The sequence below is a fragment of the Salmo salar genome, chromosome ssa09 (genome assembly GCF_905237065.1).
Source record: "Salmo salar chromosome ssa09, Ssal_v3.1, whole genome shotgun sequence".
Lineage (NCBI taxonomy): Eukaryota > Metazoa > Chordata > Actinopteri > Salmoniformes > Salmonidae > Salmo > Salmo salar.
In genome coordinates this window covers 148,362,750-148,381,302 of record NC_059450.1, presented here as the reverse complement: position 1 = coordinate 148,381,302, position 18,553 = coordinate 148,362,750, and the positions used below count along the sequence as shown (strand labels likewise).

Sequence of the window (18,553 nt, the reverse complement as noted above, 5' to 3'; positions counted from 1 at the left end):
TTCAATTTCTCACAAAGAAACACAAACATTTTATCTCGTCGTTTTTTGTGACTGTGCTAGTTTGTTTCATTATGTTTGGGAAAAATCCCAAACGTGCCGCTCAAGAGCCATCCATTGCCTACAAAACGTCATAGAATGGCGCCGCACTCTAAAATACGTTGATGGGAAATGTAGTTTTTCTTTTGCTCAAATAAGCTCAAGTTTCAACCTCGACGGTCTTTATCCTCCTGACCAAATCATTTCAATTTTCATTCTCTTTAAAATTAGTTACTTCCAAACTGATATGTTTACCCCATTTCAAGCTTAAGTTGTAGTTCTAGAGGTGGTGTCCTTTTGTAATTTTGGGAGGCTGAAAAGCCCATCACCATCCAATGTTTGTTTGCCTGCTCACGGCCCCTCTCTCCACCCATCACTCCCAATCTCGGCACCCCCATCCCCCACTCCGCGGTGTTCCCAACGCCGCTGCTAGCCCGAAATCGCAGTAGCCAAAGTGAGAAGCTAGAACACCGACAGCGTTAACATAGCCAGTGCCAACGAGCTTGAAGATACCTGAACAAAATAAGGAATTTAGATAACAACATTTGTCCATCAGACATTGGTAAGGCTCGCCCGTTGAATATTGTTGTGTCATCTCTGCTCTTTCCCCCTTTTTCTGTCAATTGTCCGACACCGATATGGCATGGTACTTGGAAAATGTATTGATGGTGGAGGATAACTAGCATTAGCGAGCTAGCTAGCGCTATCTTAGTAGGTGGACAAAAATAATATTTCAGCGATGGGCATCATTTTATGTGACGAAATGTAATGCACTTCCTCCATCGTTTGAGATAAAATAGCTAGCCAATCTACGTATCGATTGACAGATTGTAAGAGAAGGGACAGTGTGTGACTGATGCTAGCAAACGGGATGGGATGTGGTATGATTGCGGTGGAATTGTCTAGTGCCTAGCTAGCTACTACTTTCCAATAGCTCGCTGGTCACGCATTTTTAAACCACACAGCGCAGTAAAGAACAGTGCTTTTTCAAAATGGTGTCGGAAGCTTGTGAGCCCATTTTTGTTAAACCATCTCTGTTTTGGTTGAATTAATCATGTTGGAATGTAGCTAACTAGCGTAACTCGTTTAAACTATTGCTGCGGCTGTGGATTTTAGGTAGCTAAATCACTTTATCAAAGCGTTTTGTAAAAAATAAAATGTAATTTTTATTTACCGGCCTCAAACCTTGAATAACTGAATTGGCCATTGCGTTATCAATTAACCTGGTATTGTTTCGATTTAACAAGGCAATCAACAATTTCAGATGCGTGTTGAAAAGAGAAACGTTAACAGGTCAAATCCTTTCTGGATTATTGTCTTGATGTGAGCCTAATCTGCGAATTTCCGATTATCCGGTTTATAATAGGGATTTATCGCAGGTTTTATGGCCACTGACTGACGTTATAACCCGTGTTGGAATTTGTGCAATCAATCACGACAGGCACTATAATAATGACGACATTTGAATGCTGAACATATTTTTTTATTTGGTCTAGATATGGCTAGTAATAACGTTATAACGCATCACTGAAAATTATTCACGGCCCAAGCAGTAATAAAAACACTTGCGTCTAGCTATCCAAAGTGAGTGGGACAATTCATGTCATTGTGCGTTTTATCCATACCTGCATACCTTGACACAAAGAAAATACATTTACAGTAATTAAAGCCTACAATTATTTAACCCCATAAAGCTTGAAACCACCTGTACCTTTTGTGGTGAGTTATTTATTGTTATGTGCTTGGAAGGTAGGCAGATCGGGAACAATGAATGCAGCCATAAAACTTTCACAGGGAGGGAGAAAGGAAGAGGGCCCTACAGGACCAAGGAATAGACAGGAATAGACTTCTCTTCTGTTTGATCATTCTGCTTGTGAATAGGACCAGTGGATTAGTACAGGCTACTTACTCTCAATTCAGGAGGAATCGTTCCATCAGAGGCCGAATATTTACATAGTTTTCTTTGTGTGTTGAATGAATGTTCACCTGTCAACGACTTGAATGGCCTGTATTTGAACAGCTTCCTGACTTCAGAACATTAGTGTTGTCTTGTTTTGATTTCTGAAGGTGTTTGTTTTGATGTTTCAGTGGCAGGTGGATTTTTGAAATGGGCTTAATCGTCAAATGTCTGCAGAAATGAGTTGACAGAAGAGTTAACAGAATGTTCATTCCAGTTTTCCCTTTGACTACTTGTGAAATTTTAGGTGAAATTATGCTGTCAGTGTTCTCAGTGTTCTTCTTGACCTGTTGTTTGTGTGTGTGTTGTTGAACATCTCTCGCTATGTGTTTGCCAGGATGAAACAATCCTGTGTGTCTTTCTGTACTGGTGGTGGAGGTGCCAGAGTGGAAACTGGAAGCCGGGCATTTCTGTGTTGTTATTCTCAACCCTACTTCCACCCCAGGATCATTCGTTTCCTGTGTTCCTCCTACACCTGGAGATGAACCCATGGATAGTCCAGTCAAGTGTGACAGCGTGTGCTGGCCCACCTCTGTGTCTTGTTATCCCTTGCCCTACCTGACGGTGCTGCTTCTTGTTGGTGACAATCACTCATCGGCCTCTGTAGTGTCTGCCAAATCAGTTGTAATGGCCTCTCTGTCCTCTTGCCTTGTGAGAGGTTAGTTCTGGCCTACACCCTATTTTCTGTGCTATCCCGAAAAGGTGAGCTTCTCCCACCAGCCAGAGAGACAGACAGAAGTGCTCAAGTCCAAGGCCAGGTCTGTGAGTCAGTCATGCTGTCATCCTTTCAGTCTGCTCTCTGAGACACTGCTACAGAGAGGTGTGTGTGTGTAGACATTCCCTCTCTTCTCTAGTAACAACAAGTTGTCTGCCACCAACTACAACCTTCTAGATGCGGGACACCGCCATGACCAATCAGGACACCCCATAAGCGTAAACAATATGAATATTGATGTTAGTCTGGTCTAGACCCCTGTTTTTATTGAATCCCAACAGTCAATATTTGATTCACACGTTTCTATTCTTCCCTCATTCATGTTCCCTTGTGGAGTCATGTGTTTTTAGAAGGCCCACTGGCCCAGCCCTGGATTGGTCTCAATAGAAGCCAACTAGGGGTCCTGGTTGATTTATAATTGATGATTGCTGTCTCAGGTCATCTTCTTTAGCTGTCCATCCCAGAATATGACAGCTTCAGGGTTCCTGCTTTTCAGAAGAGGAATAAATGAGCACACCTCTTGAATCAAATAAAATCCAACTTTATTGGTCGCGTACACAGATTTGTAGATATCACGGGTGCAGTGAAATGCTTGTGCTTCTAGCTCCAACAGTGCAGCAATACAAAACAATCTGCGCATAATCCATGAGTAAAAAGAAAGAAGTTAAGAAATATCAGAGCGAGCAATGTCAGAGTCCAGAGTATACAGTGCATTCGGAAAGTATTCAGACCCCTTCACTTTTCCACGTTACGTTACAGCCTTATTCTAAAATGGATTAAAATGTTTTTTTTTCTCCCCCTCATCAATCTATATACACAATACCCCATAATGACAAAAGAAAAACAGGTTTTTAGATATGTTTGCAAATGTATAAAAAGCTCAGCCTCAAGTCTTCTTGGGTATGATGCTACAAGCTTGGCACATCTGTATTTGGGGAGTTTCTCCCATTCTTCTCTGCAGATCCTCTCAAGCTCTGTCAGGTTGGATGGGGAGTATCGCTGCACAGCTATTTTCAGGTCTTTCCAGAGATGTTTGATTGGGTTCAAGTCCAGGCTCTGGCTGGGCCACTCAAGGGCATTCAGAGACTTGTCCTGAAGCCTGCATTGTCTTGGCTGAGCGCTTAGAGTCGTTGTCCTGTTGGAAGGTGAACCTTCGCCCCAGTCTGAGGTCCTAAGCGCTCTGGAGCAGGTTTTCATCAAGGATCTCACTGTAATTTGCTCATTTCATCTTTCCCTAAATCCTGACTAGTCTCCAAGTCCTTTCCGCTGAAAAACATCCCCACAGCATGATGCTGCAACCACCATGCTTCACCGAAGGAATGGTATTGGCCAGGTAACGCTGGCATTCAGGCCAAAGAGTTCAATCTTGGTTTCATCAGACCAGAGAATCTTGTTTCTCATGGTCTGAGTCCTTTAGGTTCCTTTTGGCAAACTCTAAGTGGGCTGTCATGTGCCTTTTACTGAGGAGTGGCTTCCGTCGAGCCACTCTGCTATAAAGGCCTGATTGGTGGAGTGCTGCAGAGATGGTTGTCCTTCTGGAAGGTTCTCCCATCTCCACAGAGGAAATCTGGAGCTCTGTCAGAGTGACCATCAGGTTCTTGGTCATCTCCCTGGCCAAGGCCCTTCTCCTCCAATTGTTCAGTTTGGCTGGGCAGCCAGCTTAATTAAGGAAGAGTCTTGATGGTTCCAAACTTCTTCCATTTACCTTTTATTTAACTACGCAAGTCAGTTAAGAACAAATTCTTATTTTTAATGATGGCCTAGGAACAGTGTGTTAACTGCCTTGTTCAGGGGCAAAACGACAGATGTTTACCTTGTCAGCTCGGGGGATTCGATCTTGCAACCTTTCGGTTACAAGTCCAACACTCTAACCACTAGGCTACCTGCTGCCCCATGATGATGATGATGATGGAGGCCACAGTGTTCTTGGGGTCCTTCAATGCTGCAAACATTTTTTGATAGCCTTCCCCAGTTCTGTGCCACGACAAAATCTTGGAGCTCTACGGACAATTCCTTCAACCTCATGGCTTGGTTTTTGTTTTGACATGCACTGTCAACTGTGGGACCTTATATAGACAGGTGTGTGCCTTTCCAAATCATGTCCAATCAATACAATTTACCACAGGTGGACTCCAATCAAGTTGTAGAAACATCTCAAGGATGATCAATGGAAACAGGATCCACCTGAGCTCAATTTTGAACCTCATAGCAAAGACTCTGAATACTTACAGTTGATGTCGGAAGTTTACATACACCTTAGCCAAATACATTTAAACTAAATTTTTCACAATTCCTGACATTTAATCCTAGTAAAAATGGTCTTAGGTCAGTTAGGATCACCAATTTATTTTAAGAATTTGAAATGTCAGAATAATAGTAGAGTGATTTATTTCAGCTTTTATTTCTTTCATCACATTCCCAGTGGGTCAGAAGATTACATACACTCAATTAGTATTTGGTAGCATTGCCTTTAAATTGTTTAACTTGGGTCAAATGTTTCAGGTAGCCTTCCACAAGCTTCCCACAATAAGTTGGGTGAATTTTGGCCCATTCCTCCTGACAGAGCTGGTGTAACTGAGTCAGGTTTGTAGGCCTCCTTGCTCGCACACGCTTTTTCAGTTCTGCCCACAAATTTTCTATATACGATTGAGGTCAGGGCTTTGTGATGGCCACTCCAATACCTTGACTTGGTTGTCCTTAAGCCATTTTGCCACACCTTTGGAAGTATGCTTTTGGTCATTGTCCATTTGGAAGACCCATTTGCGACCAAGCTTTAACTTCCTGACTGATGTCTTGAGATGTTCCTTCAATATATCCACATAATTTTCCTCCCTCATGATGCCATCTATTTTGTGAAGTGCATCAGTCCCTCTTGCAGCAAAGCAACCACACACCATGATGCTACCACCCCTACCACCCCTGTGCTTCCCGGTTGGGATGGTGTTCTTCGGCTTGCAAGCCTCACCCTTTTTCCTCCAAACATAACAATGGTCATTATGGCCGAACAGTTCTATTTTTGTTTCATCAAACCAGTGGACAAAAAGTACGATATTTGTCCCCATGTGCAGTTGTAAACCGTAGCCTGGCTTTTCTTATGGTGATTTTGGAGCAGTGGCTTCTTCCTTGCTGAGAGGCCTTTCAGATTATGTCGATATAGGACTCGTTTTACTGTGGATATACATACTTTTGTACCTGTTTCCTCCAGCATCTTCACAAGGTCCTCTGCTGTTCTGGGATTGATTTGCACTTTTCGCACCAAAGTACATTCATCTCTAGGAGACAGAACGTGTCTCCTTCCTGAGTGGTATGACGGCTGCGTGGTCCCATGGTGTTTATACTTGCGTACTATTGTTTGTACAGATGAATGTGGTACCTTCAGGCGTTTGGAAATTGCTCCCAAGAATGAACCAGATTTGTGGAGGTCTACAATTTTTTTCTGAGGTCTTGGCTGATTTCTTTTGATTTTCCCGTGATGTCAAGCAAAGAGGCACTGAGTTTGAAGGTAGGCCTTGAAATACATCCACAGGTACACCTCCAATTGACTCAAATGATGTCAATTAGCCTTGCAGAAGCTTCTAAAGCCATGACATCATTTTCTGGAATTTTCCAAGCTGTTTAAAGGCACAGTCAACTTAGTGTATGTAAACTTCTGACCCACTGGAATTGTGATACAGGGAATTATAAGTGAAATAATCTGTCTGTTAACAATTGTTGGAAAAATTACTTGTGTCATGCACAAAGTAGATGTCCTAACCAACTTGCCAAAACTATAGTTTGTTAACAAGAAATTTGTGGAGTGGTTGTAAAACGAGTTTTAATGACTCCAACCTAAGTGTATGTAAATAAGTTATTTCTGTTATTTGTTATAAATGTGCAAAAATGTCTAAACCTGTTTTTGCTTTGTCATTATGGGGTATTGTGTGTAGATTGATGAGGGTGTTTTATTTATTTAATGAATTTTAGAATAAGGCTGTAATGTAACAAAATGTGGAATAAGTGAAGGGGTCTGAATACTTTCCAAATGCACTGTATATTTACACTATATATACAAAAGTATTTGGACACCCCTTCAAATTAGTGAATTCATTTATTTCAGCCACCCTTTGCTGACAGGTGTATAACATTAAGCACAGCGCCATGTAATCTCCATAGACAAACATTGGCAGTAGAATGGCCTTACTGAAGAGCTCAGTTACTTTCAACGTGGCACCGTCATAGGATGCCAGCTTTTCAACAAGTCAATTAGTCAAATTTCTGCTGTGCTAGAGTTGCCCCAGTCAACTGTAAGTAAACTTTAAGTGCTGTTATTGTGAAATGGAAACGTCTAGGAGGAACAACGGCTCAGCCGTGAAGTGGTAGGCCACAAAAGCTCACAGAACTGGACCGCCAAGTGCTGAAGTGGGTAGCGCGTGAAAATCGGCTATCCTTGGTTTCAACACTCACTACCGCATTCCAAACTGCCTCTGGAAGCAACGTCAGCGGAAGAACTGTTAGTCGGGAGCTTCATGAAATAGGTTTCCATGGCTGAGCAGCCGCACACAAGCCTAAGATCAATCCCAAGTGTTTGCTGGAGTGGTGTAAAGCTCGCTGCCATTGGAGTCTGGAGCTGTGGAAATGCTTTCTCTGGAGTTATGAAGCAAGCTTCACCATCTGGCAGTCCGACGGATGAATCTTGGTTTGACAGATGCCAGGAGATCGCTACCTGCCCCAATGCACAGTGCCAACTGTTAAGTTTGGTGGAGGAATGAATCACGATCTGGGGCTGTTTTTCATGGTTTGGGCTAGGCCTCTTAGTTCCAGTGAAGTGAAATCTTAACACTACAGCATACAATGACATTCTAGACGATTCTGTGCTTCCAACATTGTGGCAACAATTAGGGGAAGACCCTTTTCCTGTTTCAGGATGACAATGCTTCAGTGCAAAAAGCGAGGTCCATACAGAAATGGTTTGTGAGATCGGTGTAGAAGAACTTGACTGGCCTGCAAAAAGCCCTGACCTCAACCCCATCGAACACCTTTGGGATGAATTGGAACGCTGACTGCGAGTCAGGCATAATCACCCAACATCAGTGCCCGACCTCACTAATGCTGTTGTCCCCGCAGCAAAATTTCAACATCTAGTGGAAAGCCTTCTCAGAAGAGTGGAGGCTGTTTCAGCAGCAGAAGGGGAGACCAACTCCATATTAATGCCCATGATTTTGGATTGAGATGTTTGACGAGCAGGTGTCCACATACTTTTGGTAATGTCAGCCTACAATCAATGCAGCCTCAGGATATGCGGTTTCAAGTTTGCAAATAGTTGTCGCGGTGTCCGCCTGGGGCCGTCGCGGTGTCCGCCTGGGGCCGTCGCGGTGTCCGCTTGGGTGGTAATATACACGGCAGTGACCAAAGGAAATGATCTCGTATAAGAATGTAATCTGCATTTAATGAGGTATTCCACGCAGTCATCTCTCTTAATCCACTCTTCATACGTTAATCCTCCACCCAATACCTTCATGAAGGCTGTATTTAGGCAAAGCCTTAGATGGCTTGGCCAATAGAGTTTCAAACTTTCAGTCCGTGGATGAGGCGCACCACCTCTTATCAGAGCTTGAATCAGTCCTTGTGGCAAGAAAGTGCCTCCCTCTCACGTGTGTCTGTAACGTGAATCTAGTAGAGGGCTATATGCTACCGACACTACAGAGCCCAGGGTTATTTCAGAGTGAGAGGGGGAGGAGTGTATGTCATTATGCCTTAATAACACAAGGCTGCCCAGACAGCAGATGCTGGGTGAGGTGAGGGGGGAGAATATACGTTTATATTCTTTTCACTGTAATCGCCCCTTCCCTCTTCACCCTCCCCCTCCATAACTACCAACTAGGCCCACTAGAGAACCCAAGGGAAGGAGAACAAAAAACACCTGCTCCTGCACACACAGTGTTAGCATGTAGCTGTTAGCATGTAGCTGTTAGCATGTAGCTGTTAGCATGTAGCTGTTAGCATGTAGCTGTGCACATCACCAGGCTAGGAACAGCTGCTCTCTCTGTTATTGTTGTGCCCCATGGCCACTGAGTGTGTTCTGCTTAATTAAGTCCACCTAGCCGCTCGTCTGGGATCAGGTGTGTTGCACATAATCGTCCCCCCCTCATATGCCCCATCATATGGTTGTGTGACATTGTAGTTGTGTGAACTATAGCTCTGACACAAAGGTGTCGATCACTCATAATGCCTGTAGGAATTTAAAGATCTCTCCGTCTCATTCTGATGTGTTGGTTCAGTGTGATTGTCCTGTGAAGAATAGTTTTAAGTGGTCTGTGGAATGGAGGGCTTAGGGGAAGAATGGGCTTTTCACAACCAAGGGGCCAAAAACACTCAACATCAACCAGTTAAAACACACAGACACACACACACTGTCATACTCTGATACACAGACACTTCACCTTGTCTTTTTATTCAGGCACAGCTTGGACGTGCCATGGGGTCCTGGGTAGGGCTGGGCGATATGGTCTAAACATCCTATCTCTATTTTTTTCAAATTTATGGGCGATTCACTATATATATATATATATATATATATATATATATATATATATATATATATATATATAAAATCTAAAAATATTTGTTTTCTCAAAATAAGTTGTGCATTTAAAGGTCAAATACACTGCATTTCAAACAGTCAGCAATAATCTAATGAGTTCAGTCATATCTAGGCTAAATATAGGCCTACCACAGTCATAAGACCCACTACTAATATTTTATCTATATAGTTTAAAACCTGCTTTTTTTTTTTTTTGCAATGATCATTGATCTGGCTTTCAAGTCTATGAAAAATGCCCTTTTTTCGTTACAGATTTAACTAGAACCGTGCATAATACAGATTCACTAATAATGACTAACATCTTGTAGCAGGCATTAGAGAATGAACACAGGTCTCATCAACAATCTCTCAAGCCCACGTGCTAGTGATTAGCCAGCTAATCTTTATATTTCAAGTTTAGCCATTGTCACGTCCTGACCAGTATTAGGGATTATTTGTAATTGTAGTTTGGTCAGGACGTGGCAGAGGGTATTTGTTTTATGTGGTTCGGGATGGTTGGTTGTGTATTAGGGTGTTTTTGATTTGTTAGTTCTGGGTTTTGGGTTGTTCTAGGTTTGTATTTCTACGTTCTGTCTAGTTTAGTTTTCTATGTTTAGGTTTGGGTGTTGGACTCTCAATTGGAGGCAGGTGTTTCTAGTTGCCTCTGATTGAGAGTCCTATATATAGGTATGTGTTTGGGTTTGTGAGTTGTGGGAGATTAATTGCTGTCTATAGCTTTGGGCCTTACAAGCCTGTTCGTTGTCTTTTTCCTGTGTAAGTGTTTTGTTTTCGGTTTACCTTCTTATCCATAATAAAAAGAAGATGAGTACACATAACCCCGCTGGGTATTGGTCCACTTTCTCCTTCGATGATTTCTCTGTCTTCAGACGAAGAAGATTGTGACAGCCATCTCGGATCTATTTGCTAGCTAACATGGTTGACCTGTCTGTCTCCGACTGTTTTGAAAAGCATGTTATTCTGTCCGCTTTGTTCAGATGTTGAAATCAGGTGGAACTACCTTATTTCTCAGAATGAGAACGAGTTGCCAATTCTTTATATAATTGTGTTTTATGCTTATAAAGACTAGGCGGCTAGTATAACAGTCTTTGGCTAAAATGCTGCTAGCAGTAAGTGTACCCCAATGAACATTAATTTTCCACAATCAACGTTTATTGATACTCTCGTTTTAGTAGTGTCTGCTCTGCGTAATTTGTTTAGTTGAGACGTAAAAAGGGTATCGTTAGAAAAATGAACTCCCCTATTACAGTAAAAATGTCTCAATGTGTTTTGGTGTCCATATAACCGATTTTCCGTTGGACCAAACCTCAAATACAGGAGGAAGATCTCTCAACTTTTTGGGGGGGTTTGCGTGACAGGCAGAGGGAGGGGCTTGGTATGTGTGTGTGTAAACCATAGAGGAAGAGGCAAAGCGAGAGGTTTTTCAGTCTCGCTAACGTCTGTCCAAAATATGGCCAGTGTGTTTCTATGGGTTTATTTTGGACTTGCGGACAACGACTCCCATTGTTGGGGCAGAGACGTACATCTCTTCATTATATACAGATCTCTGGTGTAAATGGGAAGGTGCACACAGAGGAGCGAAGGAGACGAGACCAAAAATACAACATGAGAAGAAGCGGACATAAACGCTCATAAAAACAAAAAATGAACAAAACCTTGATTCTAAATTCTAATGAATTAAATGAATTTGATTTAACGCACAGCCTAAGTCACGGGATAGTATAGGACCCCCAGGGCTAGATTAGCCACCTGTCCACTGCTCTGTGGGGGTGAAGGGAGGATTATTGTGCGTTCTGTGTACATGTACTGAATGAGTGAAAGGAGAGGTGAAGGGAGATTTGTGAGGGGACGTGAAGGGAGATTTCTGAGGGGAGGTTTCTGAGGGGAGTTGAGGGGAGGTTTCTGAGGGGAGTTGAAGGGAGGTTTCTGAGGGGAGGTTTCTGAGGGGAGTTGAAGGGAGGTTTCTGAGGGGAGAAGGGAGGTTTCTGAGGGGAGTTGAAGGGAGGTTTCTGAGGGGAGGTTTCTGAGGAGAGTTGAAGGGAGGTTTCTGAGGGGAGTTGAAGGGAGGTTTCTGAGGGGAGAAGGGAGGTTTCTGAGGGGAGGTGAGGGGAGTAGGGAGGTTTCTGAAGGGAGGTGATTGGTGGGAGGGAGGTCGGCAAGTTTATTTTTTGTAGTTTTTTTTTTACTGTTTGTGCGCACAATTTTTACGCCCCTTCAGCGGTGATTGGTCAACAGTAGGGATTCTTCAATGAAGTGTTTGTCATTCAATGAGCCAACTCTTTTTTTCATGCACATTTTTTCACTTGAGAAATACTGCAGCAAACGTCTTAGTGAGATGTAAAATTGCACAACCAAGATAACTCAGGAAATCGTCCGAGGATATCTTAGTTTAATTCGGACTATTTGATGACATGTATACAGACTACGGCGTCTCAAGATGGACAAACATGACTATTTCTGCCTTTTTTATCATTTTTCAAGTGAACGAATAGAGGTGTTTAATGCACCTGTCAATTTAAGCTAGAGATCTTGTTTATTGCATTGGCTACGTCTCAATCCACCGCATCCGCCGATGTTGCACTTACGGATCTGCGGTGAAAGGTGGCAGAGCTAGAGCGGTGTTTGTCAGACCATGAGACATCCTGAAAATCAGTCTTCTCACGAAAACGTCTGTAGCGTCCTAACAGTTTGACCTACGAACTATTATGACCACTCTACGGAAACGATGATGGTCTCTGTTTTGCTCTAGTAGTGTCACGGGACTTGTCTGAAGGTAACCGTTCTTGGTTTTAAAAAAGTGTGAAGGTAGTTTTGTGCCTACCCAAGAAATTAGGTTAAATATGTGTAAAAAACTAAAATCGATATATTTCCTGAGCTTTCTTATACAGTTGAAGTCGGATGTTTACATATACCTTAGCCAAATACATTTAAACCCAATTCCTGACATTTAATCCTAGTAAAAATTCCCTGTCTTAGGTCAGTTAGGATCACCACTTTATTTTAAGAATGGGAAATGTCAGAATAATAGTAGAGAATTATTTATTTCAGCTTTTATTTCTTTCATCACATTCCCAGTAGGTCAGAAGTTTACATACACTCAATTAGTATTTGGTAACAACGCCTTTAAATTGTTTAACTTGGGTCAAACGTTTCGGGTAGCCTTCCACAAGCTTCCCACAATAAGTTGGGTAAATTTTGGCCCATTCATCCTGACAGAGCTGTTGTAACTGAGTCAGGTTTGTAGGCCTCCTTGCTCGCACATGCTTTTTCAGTTCTGCCCACATATTTTCTATACGATTGAGGTCAGGGCTTTGTGATGGCCACTCCAATACCTTGACTTTGTTGTCCTTAAGCCATTTTGCCACAACTTTCGAAGTATGCTTGGGGTCATTGTCCATTTGGAAGACCCATTTGCGACCAAGCTTTAACTTCCTGACTGATGTCTTGAGATGTTGCTTCAATATATCCACATATTTTTCCTTTCTCATGATGCCATCTATTTTGTGAAGTGCACCAGTCCCTCCTGCAGCAAAGCACCCCCACAACATGATGCTGCCATCCCTGTGCTTCACGGTTGGGATGGTGTTCTTCGGCTTGCAAGCCTCCCCCTTTTCCTTCAAACATGCCGATCGTCATTATGGCCGAACAGTTCTATTTTTGTTTCATCAGACCAGAGGACATTTCTCCAAAAAGTACGATCTTAGTCTCCATGTGCAGTTGCAAACTGTAGTCTGGCTTTTTTATGGCGGGTTTGGAGCAGTGGCGTCTTTCTTGCTGAGCGACCTTTCAGGTTATGTCGATATAGGACTCGTTTTACTGTTGATAGAGATACCTTTGTACCTGTTTCCTCCAGTATCTTCACAAGGTCCTTTGCTGTTGTTCTGGGATTGATTTGCACTTTTCGCACCAAAGTTCGTTCATCTCTAGGAGACAGAATGAGTCTCCTTCCTGAGCGGTATGACGGCTGCATGGTCCCATGGTGTTTATACTTGCGTACTATTGTTTGTACAGATAAACGTGGTACCTTCAGGCGTTTGGAAATTGCTCCCAAGGATGAACCAGACTTGTGGAGGTCTGCAATTTTTTTCTGAGGTCTTTGCAGATCTCTTTTGATTTTCCCATGATGTCAGGCAAAGAGGCACTGAGTTTGAAGGTAGGCCTTGAAATACATCCACAGGTACACCTCCAATTGACTCAAATGATGTCAATTAGCCTATCAGAAGCTTCTAAAGCCATGACATTTTCTGGAATTTTCCAAGTTGTTTAAAGGCACAGTCAACTTAGTGTATGTGAACTTCTGACCCACTGGAATTGTGATATAGGGAATTATAAGTGAAATAATCTGTCTGTAAACAATTGTTTGAAAAATTACTTGTGTCATGCACAAAGTAGATGTCCCAACGGACTTGGCATAACTATCGTTTGATTACAAGAAATTTGTGGTGGTTGAAAAACGAGTTTTAATGACTCCAACTTAAGTGTATGTAAACTTCCGACTTCAACTGTATCTCCTAGATATAGGACAAACTCTTCAAAACCTTGTTTGTTAAGATTTATTTTATTTCTATGTTTTGCCATTTATTTAAGTGAATGCCCGAGAAGCCGGTGTTTGGAGGATTTGTGCCAATATATCCACCAAACACCATCTTCGAGGGCATTATCACTTGTATACAACGGGTTGCCAACATATTCAAATACTGATTTAAATATTTTCATTTAAAACGTTATTTTGATGAATTTATTAATACCATTTCATCCTAACACAAGATATAGTCCCGACACAAATCTAGGGTTGCTACACAAGCTTGCTGGTCGTTTGTTCTATTGGTTCAGTTGCCAGAGACGCGACCCAGTCGTTCAGTCTTTTTGTTCTGTATCTATGGACGCGACCCAGTCGTTCGTTCTAAATGTCCCATTGCAATAGTGGCTGGCATCATTCTTATCCCTTGCTTGCTAGCTAGCCAACTACGGCTAACTTACAGTCACGCCAAACAATGCAGCCAGAATAACAGCAAAGTAGCTGCATTTGCGTTTGTTTAAGCTGTTTTCTCGTGACATTTATTTGGATACATCCATAACAATGAGCTAATGATGCGGGGTTTCGCCTGGCATAGAAAATGTGCTTTCTCATCAGGACACTGTTGTTCAGAGCCAACAAACACAGTTAACACAATCACTTCAAACTGAAGCAGGAAAGACAGCATACTAGCTGCACTTTTTTTCATTTTACCTTTTTCTATTGACATTTCTTCGTATATATCCAAATGATTCATGATTTCGACTGGCTGCGAAACACTACCTGTCTGTCTCTTGTCCTGAGATGTTCATTACTATGGGACAGCAGGAGATTTCAATATAGAATGTTTTTTGCAAATGTCGGGAGAGACAGAAGGCAAGGTCGATACAAATTTCAGCTGTTGAAAATCAAATGCTTATCTAAAAGAAATGTGAGATAATGTCTAGATGCTTTTTATAGTGGAGATCAAGTTTATACATTACCTGGCTGGGTTGATGAGACAGTGGATTGTGCAGTCAGATGGAACAGAGTAAATAGGCATTTTAATGTCATAGATTTAGCCAGTGGTAACTTCTGGAATAGACACTGGCTGGAATGCGGTTTTAATCAATCAGCACTCAGGATTAGACCCACCCATTGTATAAGAATGTGTTATTCAATGCGTTTCTCTGTGCTATAGTAGTAAAAGTTCAATTCTATATTTTCTCAAATCATTTTTTTATATAATTTTTCTACCTAAAGGTGTCCTAAAATTCCAAATCAAATGGCTAAATGATTTGCAGTATAACCATCTTAAAACAATTCCAAATGTCAGCTTAGATCCCCACCCCCCAACGGCTTAGACTTTTAAGAATTAAGGGAGTATGCGAGCACTCTCATTCGGTTCACCTATTCGGCTAGGCGCCAGCCAAACCAAAGCATGCTGATGCCTTAAGTACAAGAAGGAGTAAGAGGATGATAGACAGAAAGAGGGTAGAAAGCAGGTGGTGTTGATGATAAGGTGACGGAACAACTGTGATCTCGCTCTCCATAGCCTATGCGAGTTAAGACCTTTTAACAGGTCAACATTCACAAGGCCGCAGGGCCAGACGGATTACCAGGACGTGTACTCCGAGCATGCGCTGACCAACTGGCAAGTGTCTTCACTGACATTTTCAATTTGTCCCTGACTGAGTCTGTAATACCAACATGTTTCAAGCAGACCACCATAGTCCCTGTGCCCAAGAACACTAAGGTAACCTGCCTAAATGACTACCGCCCCGTAGCACTCATGTCTGTAGCCATGAAGTGCTTTGAAATGCTGGTCATGGCTCACATCAACACCATTATCCAAGAAACCCGAGACCCAGTCCAATTTGCATACCGCCCCAACAGATCCACAGATGATGCAATCTCTATTGCACTCCACACTGCCCTTTCCCACCTGGACAAAAGGAACACCTATGTGAGAATGCTATTCATTGACTACAGCTCAGCAATCAACACCATAGTGCCCTCAAAGCTCATCACTACTTGGACTTCCTGACGGGCTTCCCCCAGGTGGTAAGGGTAGGGTACAACACATCCGACACGCTGATCCTCAACACGGGGGCCCCACAGGGGTGCGTGCTCAGTCCCCTCCTGTACTTCCTGTTCACTCATGGCTGCATGGCCAGGCACGACTCCAACACCATCATCAAGTTTGCCGATGACACAACAGTGGTAGGCCTGATCACCGACAACGACGAGACAGCCTATAGGGAGGAAGTCAGAGACCTGGCCGTGTGGTGCCGGGACAACAACCTCTCCCTCAATGTGATCAAGACAAAGAAGATGATTGTGGACTACAGGAAAAGGAGGACCAAGTACGCCCCCATTCTCATTGACAGGGCTGTTGTAGAACAGGTTGAGAGCTTCAAGTTTCACCAACAAAACTATCATGGTCCAAACACACTAAGACAGTCGTGAAGAGGGCACGACAAAGCCTATTCCCCCTCAGGAGACTGAAAAGATTTGGCATGGGTCCTCAGATCCTCAAAAGGTTCTACAGCTGCACCATCGAGAGCATCCTGACGGGTTGCATCACTGCCTGGTATGGCAACTGCTCGGTCTTCGACCGCAAGGCACTACAAAGGGTGTTGCGTATGACCCAGTACATCACTGGGGTCAAGCTTCCTGCCATCCAGGACCTTCTATATCAGGCGTATTCCGAGGAAGTCCCTAAAAATTGTCAAAGACTCCAGCCACCCTAGTCATAGACTGTTCTCTCTGCTACCGCACAGCAAGCGATACCGGAGCGCCAAGTTGAGGTCCAAATGGCTTCTTAGCAGCTTCTATCCTGAAAAGCTAATCAAAGGGCTACCCAGACCCCTCTTTTACGCTGCTGCTACTCTCTGTTTATTGTCTATACATAGTCACTTTAACTATACCTACATATACATATTACCTCAATTACCTCGACTAACCGGTGCCCCCGCACATTGACTCTGTACCGGTACCCCCTGTATTTAACCTCGCTTGTTATTTTACTTCTACTCTTTAATTACTTGTTACTTTTATTTTCTATTTTTTACTTAACACTTATTTTTTTTAAATTTTAAAGCATTGTTAGTTAAGGGCTTGTAAGTAAGCATTTCACTGTAAGGTCGACACCTGTTTTATTCGGCACATGGGACAAATGATATTTGATTTGATGTGCCAATGATGGGTAGATAGAGGTCTTTCAATTTGAAGAGGTTTTTCCCTGTTTCCTGACTACTGAACATGACGGTTGAGCAGAATCTCTGGCCAATTAATGAAGCAACAAGACTCGAGGTGGTGTGGTATATGGCCAATATACCACAGCTAAGGGCAGTTCTTAGGCACGACGTAACGCGGAGTGCATGGACTCAGCCCTTAGCCGTTGTATATTGGTCATATATCACAAACCCCTGAGGTGCCTTATTGCTATTATAAACTGTTATCAACGTAATTAGTAAAAATAAATATTTTGTCATACCCGTGGTATATGGCCTGATATACCACAGCTGTCAACCAATCAGCATTCAGGGCTCCAACCACCCAGTTTATAATAAACTATCAATTAGCCTAGCTACCAGCGAGGAAAGAAAAGCAGCAGTACTTGTTTAAGACAGTATTTACTGTTGGATTTGAGTGGCAACAGTAGTGGTAGCAGACTGTATGTGTGTGGGGGTAGATTAGTGGTATCACGGTGGGTTGGTTCCCTCTGTCTTATTGAATTAGAAACACTGCAATTAGATTGTACTGACAACCTCCTTTATCAAGTGTGAGCCAGCCGTCACCATGGATACCTGGGGGGGGGGGGCTGTGATGGAATGGGGAAAGGGAGAGAAGGCTAGCGGGAAGGAGAGAAAACAAGAGTACGGAAGGGGTAAAGAGAGGGGGAGAGAGGAATATATCTGATTGATTGAGGTTGAGTGGGTTCCAATCAGTGACTCTGACCTGCTATCTCTCTTCTTCACTTCCAATCAATGACTCTGACCTGCTATCTCTCTTCTTCACTTCCAATCAATGACTCTGACCTGCTATCTCTCTTCTTCACTTCCAATCAATGACACTTAGCATGGAACCAGGGGTCTGGAGTGGCAGTGTCCAGGTTCAAGCCCAGCATTAACACACAAGTCAACTCATCGTGTCTGTGTGTGTGTCAGAGGCTGCCTCTGAACCTGTCCTTTGGCCAGCGATAGCTAGTTACCCAACAGGACTGGCACACCCAGGGTTCCCACAGGGAGGCACACCCAGGGTTCCCACAGGGTGGCACACCCAGGGTTCCAACAGGACTGGCACACTCAGGGTTCCCACAGGGTGACACACCCAGGGTTCCCACAGAGTAGAGGTCGACCGATTATGATTTTTCAACGCCGATACCGATTATTGGAGGACCGAAAAACCCGGTACCGATTAATCGGCCGATTTTATTTTTCCCATATTTTTTGGTAATAATGACAATTACAACATTACTGAATGAACACTTATTTTAACTTAATATAATACATCAATAAAATCTATTTAGCCTCAAATAAATAATGAAACATGTTCAATTTGGTTTAAATAATGCAAAACAAAGTGTTGGAGAAGAAAGTAAAAGTGCAATATGTGCCATGTAAGAAAGCTAATGTTTAAGTTCCTTGCTCAGAACATGAGAACATATGAAAGCTGGTGGTTCCTTTTAACATGAGTCTTCAATATTCCCAGGTAAGAAGTTTTAGGTTGTAGTTATTCTAAGATTTATAGGACTATTTCTCTCTATAC

General features: G+C 42.8%; 1 pseudogene; it reads left to right on the top strand.

The window, feature by feature from the left end:
• Window positions 1–206: 206 nt before the first annotated feature.
• Window positions 207–18,553, top strand: part of LOC106594929 (protein FAM168A-like) — a 68,936-nt pseudogene continuing 50,589 nt past the window's right edge.